The sequence below is a fragment of the Cygnus olor genome, chromosome 3 (genome assembly GCF_009769625.2).
Source record: "Cygnus olor isolate bCygOlo1 chromosome 3, bCygOlo1.pri.v2, whole genome shotgun sequence".
Lineage (NCBI taxonomy): Eukaryota > Metazoa > Chordata > Aves > Anseriformes > Anatidae > Cygnus > Cygnus olor.
The window spans coordinates 11938231-11946206 of NC_049171.1; positions in this window are offsets into that span (position 1 = coordinate 11938231).

Below are 7976 nucleotides of genomic sequence, written 5' to 3' on the forward strand. Positions count from 1 at the left end.
ATGACAGATTGGCTGGCAGGGGATCACATGAAACATTGACTAGAGCTGCAAGGGAAGATCCCAATCCTCTGTCACCCAAAGCTACAGCTCTCCACCATGACAGTGACATGCCTGAGCAAGCCCCGATCTGTCCCTCCCAATCTATGCCCACTCATATTGATATACCTGCAATTTGGGCTTCCCAATGGAAGCAGGTTTGGCTCCTGTTCCTCCCAGTATTTTAGTAATGACAGTAACAAAAAGCTTTGCTATGCAGTTTCCCAGCACTTGAGTTTCCATCACACTGCCAAAGATATCTCTTAATTAAGGTGTCAGAACCAGAAAGGATTGATCACAGTGATGGCTTCCTCCATGCTGAGCTTTATCAGGTCCCAAATTCCCTTTTCAGCTACTTTTTTGACCACTTAATTAACAAGTGATTCATCATCTGACTAGCCAAGAGAGAGGTATCTCAATCTTCATGAAAAGAATCAGAGATAGGAAAAAGTCAGCAATTTTTCTTTCCTTTTTTTTTTTTTTTTAATGCTCATGTATATATAGTTTCTTGTTGATGATTAAATCCAACAAAGATCACACTCTGATAACTGTGGAAATATTTCTCTGTGAAAGTTATTCTTCAGATATCTTTGTCTGCCTTTTTTCACTACATGAACAGCCACGCATTTTTATTCTCTTTTTCTCCTCCATCTAATAAAAAGAATGAGACCATGCAAGGTTTATTGTAAATAGTTTGTGTGCTGAACTGCATTTGTGATGATGAACTCAGCAGTATTTCAAAGGAACTGGATACTGAAATTACATGTACAGAGAGAACAGGATCTAGGCAATCCAAAAATTGCATTCACCCTTTCTTTTAGCTTGCTGAATAGCTGGGAATGTTGCATGGGCTATATATCCTAACACAAGCCATATGCCTAAAAAGGGAGTATGTGTTACCAAAGCCCTCTTGGGCTATAAAGTACAGGGTCAAAAGGGAAAGAGAGACCATGCAGTGAGCTACGCTGTCCTATTCCCAGTACACCAGTTCAGACTTATTTCCCAGGTTACATTCACAGTGCTTTATCCAGTTTTAAATGACCACAAGAAGGGAGACTGCACTTAGCAAAAGTCATGCTATGGCATGGTCCTTTTCCATTGAATATGTTTTTTTTGTTGTTGTTTGTTTGTTTGTTTGTTTGTTTTCTGTGGGAGTAGAGGAGAAGAAAAGCTTCAAGACGTGGGGGCAACATTTCCCAACAAAGCATCATTGCGGCGTGTCTCTCTATAGACACAACTCTTGCCATCGGCCCCTTTCTCCTGCTCCATTACTTCCCTCCAGCTGCTTTCATTGCCTCTCTCCTGATTTCAAGACTGCAGAAGCACTAACACTTTGGAAAAATGCTATCAGATTGAGAAAGACATTGTGGATAGAGCACAGAAGTTTGCAGTCAATGTGGTGTAGCTATGCAACAGAAAACTGCTGGTACAGAGACATCATCTTCTTTCCACCCAGCACCCCAAGCACAGCGTACACAAAAGCTGCATGGCACATCCCTGCTGTGTGCATATTCCCTACCCCAGTCCCCAGATTCCTCCAACACTTATTTTCATATGGACTCACAGTGGCCCTAAACTGACTCTCCTAACACTGAATTTTCACCAACATTTTGTTATCCTATTCCCATTGCTGCTCTGGCATTACTCCTACACCAGGGCAGAAAATCCAGGAAAAAAAAAAAAAAAAAAGTCTTTGAGCCACCTTTTTTCCCTCATTTCAGTGTTAGCTTTCAAGGAAACTTTGGATTTTCAAAGCCCTTTCTGGATACGCTAAATCATATCGGGATGACTTAAAACATTAAGTGGTGCACATACAGATTTTCAGCAGGTGATAATACAGTGAAAACAAGCCAACAAAAATTGACGTTCCAGCTCAAAGCACGCTTGGCAAGGACCCACATTGCGCCTTGCACACTTGCACTGCATTGCCTAATGAGGTCACTCTGCATGCACCACACACCCCTGTAACGCAGCAACTCCTCGGCAAGTGCCAGCACAGTAGATGAAGAGAGGTTACCTTTGGTGCCAGACTTCTAAAAGCCCACACAATAATGATTTGACAGCTGTCCGATCAGTATGTATATGTCTAGATATATAAAATACTAAGTACTAGTCTCCCATTTACAGAGGCAGTCTAAAAGCCAAAAGCGCATTACAGTACCAAAAGCTGCAACTAGACAGAACTAGATTCATCCTTTCTCTTAACCTTTCATTCACTGAACTTACATTTTGTGACTTAAGATGCATTAAATATACCATACCTCTGTGTGAATCCATATGTTGGTTAGGAATGCTTCTGATGAGATTATAATTCATCCTCAAGACCTGTAACAATATAGATGACGTACCATATTTTCTCCTCCAGATTCAATTGTCTAAAAAAAAAAAACCCTCCAGAAAAGAATATATCCATATATTATTTATTTTGATTCTTCAGTTGCTACCAATAAATAAATAAATAAATAAATAAAAATAAAAAAACAATTGTGTGGTGCCAAAGGCAAAAGAACAGAATTGCAAAATAAATTCTAATAAATTCCACGTACCCCAACATCCTGCCCACCAGCCATTTCTCTTTCCACACCTATAACTACAGCTAATTTAGTCTTTAAAAAACCCTGCAAGGAAAAATATTGCTATGCTTTTGTTATGTTATGCTTTTGTGTTCAAAAAAAGTTGGAATAACATGAAAAGTGACTGACCCAGGGGAGGGGGGTGTTTACAAAAAAGTTATGTTAGTTTTTAACAGCCTTAACTTCAATGTACCCATCATTTCATTCAACACTCTCAGTCACCACAGCACCGCAAGATTGTTACTCCATATCCTCCTGAACTATTCAGAGAAAAAGAATGAAAAATAAATAAATAAATGAAATCTGTTTTTCCTTCCACCCAGGAGGCTTGTGAAGCTATGCTGTCAGACACCAACATCCTCCTGCTTACAAAATCCCTGTGCACTTCCGAGCATTAAGCTGGCTTTTTGTATAGTTATTCACCACGCTTTTTTCCAAAGATCCACAGTCCAAATACAGAAGATTGAAACCTCTTAAAAAAAAAAAAGAGAGAGAGAGAGAGAAAGAGAGAGAGAAAGAGAGAGAGAAAGAGAAAGAGAAAGAGAAAGAAAGAGAAAGAGAAAGAGAAAGAGAAAGAGAAAGAGAAAGAGAAAGAGAAAGAGAAAGAGAAAGAGAAAGAGAAAGAGAAAGAGAAAGAGAAAGAGAGAGGAAGGAAGGGAGGAAGGGAGGGAGGGAGAGAGGGAGAGAGGGAGAGAGGGAGAGAAGGAGAGAGAAAGAAATGGATTTTTGTGTACTTGGGGTTACATCCCCTGGAATTAAATGCCAGAATTATCTATCTCCTTGTTGTGGGGCCTAAGCTAATCTTCAAATAATTGATAAAAAAATTATCCAGAAGTCCTAAATTTCACTAGGAACTAAAGTTCAGGAGCAGAGAAGATCCCTTTCTCTGAAATGCATGGCATTTGATTCTGTCAAAAAATAATATTGGACAGACAAACTGATTGAACTCTTTCATTATTGCAGTTTTGAGGTTTCTAGGAAATGGGGTAGAAGCTGCAATGGTAATTTATAGCATGTGTAACACTTCAGAAGCAACCGACCTCCTATCAATGTGAAAGACAGATACAGCACCATAGCTAGAAACTGGCCTAGAGAAAAGGAAATTTTGTACCTGCAACAAAAAGCCTGTGGGAAGAAAATGTATTATTGCATCTAATGGAACAGGTTCAAGGTTATATATAAATCTCTACCTGTGATTCCATAAAAGCACATGGATCAACACAACACAGAGTAGCCTCCAAATGGCTGTTGCTAAATATCTGGACCTTGAACTTCTCCCTTGTATCTGCTTTCTCTCCCAGGTTGCTTCCTAGGGGTGTAGGAGCATCGGGACATCAAACTCAGAGATATTATTCCACCTCCTGAAAGGCTGTTTATTCCACACAGACCTCATTATACTCTCACCCATACCCATTCCTTCCTAGGACCACAAGCATAGTAGCGCCAAGAAGGGTCTTTGGAGTGGTTCCCAAGGCCATACAGGTCCCTCAGCCTCTATGCACTACCAAGAAGAGCTCAGTACTAACTGTGCAAAGGGGGAAAGGGAAGCCCAAGTACTAGCACCTGTGTTTGGTCCCTTGTCCTCCCCACCACTGAGGCAGCTACAACCTTAAAATTGCAGTTGTAGCCAAACAATATTTTTGCAGTTTCTCCAAGCTTGTATATTTTTTTCTGGCTTCACAGCTGTAATACCAGGACTTGGCTCCATTATAATATTTATATTAATGTATAGAGACAGACTTTACAACACATGGCACAGTCAGAATATTTTATATAGCTTACAGGAAGCCAAGAAATAATGCAAATTTGGGTCACAAAAGTACTGTCAGCATATTGTGCCTGCCTCTGCCAACACTGGTTTGCTCCCTCTGGTATTTTATTATGTGTATTTTTTAATTACTACAGGAAACTGAACTTCAACTTGCAGGTTATTCTAGACTTTAACAGACAGCTAGCAAGGCTTTTTGGGAAAGTCTAAATTTTCTTGTACAGGAAAATGTTTTTAGCAATATTATGCTGAATTAATTCCTACCCAGCAGCCATCACTGAGCAACATTAAGGTTGCAGAATAAATTCCTGTGTCTGTCTTCATGTCACCCAGGTTGAAACACCTACATCAGAAACACGGCCGTTCCTACATATATATTGTTCAGGGGATGGCACCACCAGAAGACAGTCAAGTGCCTACACCTTGTGGTGTCGCACCCATCACATCTAACTTTATCTACCTAAAGACCAGGCATCTAATCTAATGAAATCATACAGGCTTGCTGCATAGCCAATGGACATGTGTCCCATCTTCAGACAGGACCTTTGTGTACACAGGATGTGCTGTTTCCTGAAGAGCACTGTTTTTTCTCAGTTGACAGAGATAGTCCAGATGATCAGCCACACAATAGCTGAAGTTAGGGGACATAAATAATGCCAAGGGTGCCCTTCTCTCTGTGCTGATTCATAAAAGATCCTAAGACAATGAGAGCAAATTTCACCATAACCATGTCCAGCATACTTATGTGCAAGTTATAATAGGATTTGAGTGGAAATACTGTTGAATACCACAAAAAAAATAGGAAAATTAGACAGTATATATGTCATTAAATAGTAGAGATTAACTAAAGATTAAACCATTGTAATGCCTTCTTGAGCTCTGACTTGAAATAGTCTTGAAGAAACAGTGAAAGATTACCTTAATAAATCACTACAAGAAACCATGTAATATTGCTTTTAATCAACAAAATACTGAAATGGTTAAGAGTTCCTCATTCATGGCACCACATTGTCATGGCTGAAACAAGAGAGGCTCTTTCCAGCCAGATGCCAAAGATGGGTTTTCCTCCACAACCAGCCCTCAATTTGGAAACCCGGTTCCTTGGCCAGGAGGTTCATGGTTGTGTTAGGGGTGGTGCAAATTTTTTCCCTCCCACTGGTATGAGATCTGGGGGAATCAGATGTGGGTTTGGATGAGAGAGCCCTTGACTTGCTTTTCTGCCTATATACCAAGCAAAGACTGTCCTCTCCAATATATTCATTAAAAATAAATGAGATGTAGATCATTTCTCAAGGAAGCAGTCATATTTATATTTAATCTAATTATTACACCTCAAGGAACTCTGCCTTTTGCTCCTTAACTATGAATTACTGCTGTTTGTCCTTCTTTAGCTGTGCCAGTCAGGTGGAAGGGCAACTTTCAGAGTGGAAATAAATGCCAACATCTTGTAACCTGTCCAGAAGCACACAATGGCTCTTCCTTCTGCTAGATCATGTTTGGACCATAGGCCCATCATGAAAAATTAACTCCAACTACACAAGAAATTAAACAAAGAAGTCTCAGTGAGTCGTGACATTTTGCTGTGCTTAGAAGAGATGCTGCAATTATGGTGCAGCAGAAAGTGCTGAGATGGTTTAATGGCATCTGCTGCCTCTTGATTGACAGAGCATAAACATCTCAGAAATACAAGCAGCAGCACTGCAGCTATAGAGCACCAGACAGCAATATTTACCGACTGCAACTGAGCTACTGCTATCAGACACAAATTGCACATCTAGCACAGGGTTATTTTGGTTTTGTTTCAGAAATGTTCTTTTTTGGATGAAGAGGTATTAGCAGCTTCACAAACACTGTCAGCTAATCAAAAAATATCAGAGAAGCTCTCCATAGCTTAGCTGCTTTCTATCACTTGTTCAACTTGTTAAGGATGTGTGGAAATGAATAAATGCATTAATACACAGCATCCTGGCCTGGGTGACACCGTGCTGCATTTACCAGTCAAAGCTGCCTGACACTTTCAGCATTCCCTGACAGCAACCTGTTCACATGGAAATCAGCACAGGGTCTGCTTTTAAATGGTAATATTTTGCATTACAGTGCCTGACACTAATTTCTACCTAACCAATAAGTGATATTTTGTTTCCTTGCCTTACACAGATGTGCTATCACTTATTTACCTTCTGTTTATGCTTTGCCACTGATTTGTGCCACACAGTGCCTTTTCCTAAAAAAAAAAAAAAAAAAAAAAAAAAAAAAAAAAGCATACGTACGCACAAGACTACTCAGAAATTTCACCCCAGCTATGCTCTGCCTGATGTTAGCCAGGCAAATGAAAGATGCCCTTCTGGACTCAGAAAGACCTCCCTCCTGTTCCTCTACATTTGCCTTTTAAAGTCTCCTGACACACACCAAAATGTGACAGTGACAGAGACTGCTCCCGGCAGGGCATGAGCTGGGGGAAGCTGGGCGATACCCCATCCTACACCACACTGGGGGAGAACTCTGCTAGCATGGCTGCTACTGTGGAAATACTGAATATCAAAAGGGAAGTGTTTGCCATCAAGACAAAGAAACTAATAACGTGCCAGAAAACTGCTTTGTATAAAGACAAGCAAATTGCTCCCATACAAAATCGGATGCATATCCGAACATAACCTCTTCTGTGTTTTGGTATCTGAAACAGAGCAGCTGAGTGAAGAGAATTTAGGCAGCATTTTAAAAGAGAAAACCATGTGGTACAGGAATAAAAATGCAATAGACAATCTGCCTTCCATTGATACTGTGTTGATGCTATATAACTCTAGACCAGGAAAGAAGATGAAATAAGAAACAAATCTCCTTTTACACTCATTTCTTAACAGTAAATTCTACTAAAACTACCACTAGCAGAAAGAGAAGTACCTCTGTATTTACTCTCGTCTGCTTTTTGCTGGCACTCAAGACTTGTGTCACTTTCCTGTACCGGAGCATGTTACAGGACCGAAGTTCTGCTTTGAGGGCAGAACTTTTGGCATGAAACAGGGCTCGCATCCTGCTCCATGTCATGTCAAATTGAGGTGCTGGATTTATTCCAGCAGAAGAAACAGACAACAACAAAGCCTTTTTTTTAAGATACAACTGATATTAACAGAGCTCTGCTCTCATCCCAGAATAACACATTGCATAACGCATGGATATGTACTCTACCTTCTGATATGGTCCAAAAGATATGCCTCACTGTGTTGCAAGATTTATCTACGCATTAAAAAAAGAAGTCAGAGGAACTTAGTGTCACATTTTTAAGATTGATTCATGTGATCGATCAAGAACTTATGAATTTTATGATAAATTACCATTTAGTACAATTTTTCTGTGATCTTTGGGTAATGTTTAGTATATAAAATGAGATTTTTCAATAGTATGTTTTTTTTTCAATGATTTAATAGAAATTTCTTGCAGTTTTTCTTGCATTACAATTCCTTTTGAACTTCAATGGCAATATGATTTATCTTTATGTGGAAACTGCCAAGAGAGTTTCTTTGGACAGAGCGATATTTATGCTGTTATTCTACTGGTTCTTATTACATTCACATGCACATACATATTTAGCATTTTATATC